This window comes from Sinocyclocheilus grahami, unplaced genomic scaffold (assembly GCF_001515645.1).
Source record: "Sinocyclocheilus grahami isolate Dianchi unplaced genomic scaffold, SAMN03320097.WGS_v1.1 scaffold4.1, whole genome shotgun sequence".
Classification (NCBI taxonomy): Eukaryota; Metazoa; Chordata; class Actinopteri; order Cypriniformes; family Cyprinidae; genus Sinocyclocheilus; species Sinocyclocheilus grahami.
The window spans coordinates 845,091-847,802 of record NW_015505183.1 but is presented as its reverse complement, the minus strand read 5'-3'; the positions used below and the strand labels follow the sequence as shown (position 1 = coordinate 847,802).

Genomic DNA, 2,712 nt, shown 5'->3' with positions numbered 1-2,712 from the left:
TGTTTGAAAATGTGGTAAAAGTCTTTACTTAATACTAAACTTCATATTAATGCAAAGTAACTTTCAAAGTAAACATATCTGGTACATCTATTTGCACTTAATTATGTTTATTTATACTACGTATTTATTTATAAATATAGTTTATGTATTATAGTTTCCAGAAGGATGCACGAAGAGGTAAAACAAATTGTGTATATTGATTTTTTCTTTATACTCAAGTGTGAATAGATTGCCACCTAGTGGAGGTGATTGGATGTTATAAATGGAAAAGAACACTTTTGACTGTAGTCTTTTTCATTTCATTAATTTATTGGAAAAATATATTTACAAAGAGACCATGAGTGAATATACCATTTTAACTATATAGCACTTTGTAAAGAGTCAAGTAAATACTGATGGCATAAAATATCATTGGCGCGATGTAGGCCTATTAAAGTAAAAAAAAAAGCATGTGTGTGATGCAAGTCATGTTTCTCAAGCTCTTTAGATTAAGCAACTGTCTTCTACTATTAACAATTTATTTCCATTTTCCATCTTCAATGGAAATGTTGCTTTATGTTAAAAAGACACCTGTGGGTAAATCATGATAATCTGTTTTCAATAGTAGTCAAATGCATCATATAAACATTAGTTAAACAATGACATGTATCAATAAAAACCACAAGAACAAGTGGTACGGTCCTTAAAATCGAAATGAAGTACATGGATTCTATTGTTTGTTTGGACGTGAAGTTTTTGAGTCAGATCGAGGATAGCAGGACTGGGGCCTTTGGGTGCATCCAAAATCATTAACTGCTTGAGTCGAGGCAGATGCTGAAGTTGGAGAAACACTGGAACATTATGGTGTCTGAAAGAGAGAAGTTGATTAGAATGAAGTTAACCGAGGTCAGACACGCATACAATGTTTACTCATTCTGACATAATATATTTACAGTTCATGACAATGAACTCTCACCTCACTTTCAGGATATGCAGCTTTGGGAAAACCTGGGGCATTTCTGTGATTACATCACAGATGTCATATAACAACACAAGTCCAAATGGAGATGAAGGAGATCCGGCACCTGCTCTACCACAATCCTGACAGACTCCAACTCTGCCTTCACTGTATTGATTCTGCATAAACTCTGAGTGGGTATCCTACTAGAAAACACAGAGAAAGGACAAAAATATAGAGGGAATTACTGCATAAAAATCAAATAAGTTCTGAATTGAGTCTTATCTTCCTTAACATGCTTGTGTTAATGATCCAAACATTCTGAAACAGAAACTAGGGCTGTCAGCAGATTAAAATCAATGGAAACACTTTACAATAAGGTTCCATTTGTTAACATTAGTTAGCATGAAATAACAGTGAAAAATACTTCTAAAGCGTTTATTAATCTTAGTGAATTAAAACATTTACTAATGTATTATTAAAATCAAAAGTTGCATCTGTTAATGTTATTTAATGGACCTGAGCTAGCATGAACAGTTAACTAACATTAATAAAGATTAATAAATTTTGTAACAAATGTATTGCTCATTGTTAGTTAATATTAATGCATTATTATTTACATTAACTAATGGGACCTTAATGTAAAATGTTACCCAAACAACGAAAATAACAATAAAATAATTTAACACAATAATAAATATTATTATTAATATTAAAATGGTATATAACTGCTCTTAAATATTTTGAATAATAATTATTATTATTATTTAATTTTTCTGTGGGTCTCCAATTAAGCTATGAAAAACCTGACTGAGTTTATCTTGTCTATGATAAAAAATAGGCAAGTAAGGAATTTGTTTTGTTGGTATTTTAATTGTTACATTATTTTATCTTACGTAATGGTGTAATGAAATGTGTTCACGGTTTAAAGTAAAAAAAAAAACATTATTTTCCACATACTGTACATTATTGTTTCTCCTCTATGCCCCGCCTTTCTGAAACGTGTCGATTTTTACAAAGCTCATCGGTCTGAAAAGCGAGGTGTGCTGTCTTTAAGTTCCCCGGGTTGAAGACCCTTTTCTGTCTTTGCCAAGGCTACAATGAAGAATAACCAGCATTGGGCGTTTTTCATACTTACAAGAAATGTTGAGCTCTGAGAGTACATGGAGCCCTTGCAAACATTTTGTGAGGCAGCAGAAGCTTGGATCTTTAAGCCATTGTTTGTAATGCACTGTTAGTTTGGTCAGGGAGGACAGACTGTTAAAGACAACAGAGGAGAGTCAGGGGTCTTCTTCTTAGTTCAGCAGCTTCAGGCTGCTCAGGCCAAACTCTGCATCTGGAGTCACTCCTGTGTGAAAGACAAGATGGGATGGGTGATGGCACTACAAAGTTCTTCACCATAGTTTTCTACCGTAATTTTACCGTTAAAAAAATGTACCGTAAAAAAATACGGTAGCAACATTTTAGGTTTTACGGTTTTAACTTAAATTTACAGTTAAATACCGTAATTTCATTAACTGATATTTACTTTTACATTTAGTCATTTAGCAGACGCTTTTATCCAAAGCGACTTACAAATGAGGACAATAAAAGCAGTCAAAACTAACAAAAGAGCAACAATATATAAGTGCAAATGACAAGTAGCATTTGACACGTAGCACGTATATTATATATATTATATATATAATATATATATATTATACAAACACACATATACACACACACACACAAAGAAAAACAAGTATATAGAATAGAAAAAATAGAAAGCTAGTGTT

The 2,712-nt window shown here is 32.3% G+C and overlaps 1 protein-coding gene and 1 long non-coding RNA gene across 2 annotated transcripts in view; one reads left to right on the top strand and one right to left on the bottom strand.

Moving 5' to 3' along the window:
- Positions 1–655: 655 nt before the first annotated feature.
- LOC107582439 (uncharacterized) lies at positions 656–2,281 on the bottom strand. Its single transcript, XR_001608949.1, has 3 exons — positions 2,076–2,281; positions 956–1,143; positions 656–847 (listed from the first exon to the last, which is right to left on the bottom strand). It is a non-coding gene; the product is annotated as an uncharacterized lncRNA (long non-coding RNA).
- The window catches only part of LOC107582423 (mis18-binding protein 1-like), a 13,194-nt gene continuing 11,540 nt past the window's right edge, over positions 1,059–2,712 (top strand). The window contains exon 1 of the mRNA XM_016268280.1: positions 1,059–1,131. The gene's annotated coding sequence lies outside the window, so the exon portion shown is untranslated. The remainder of the gene's footprint in view (positions 1,132–2,712) is intronic.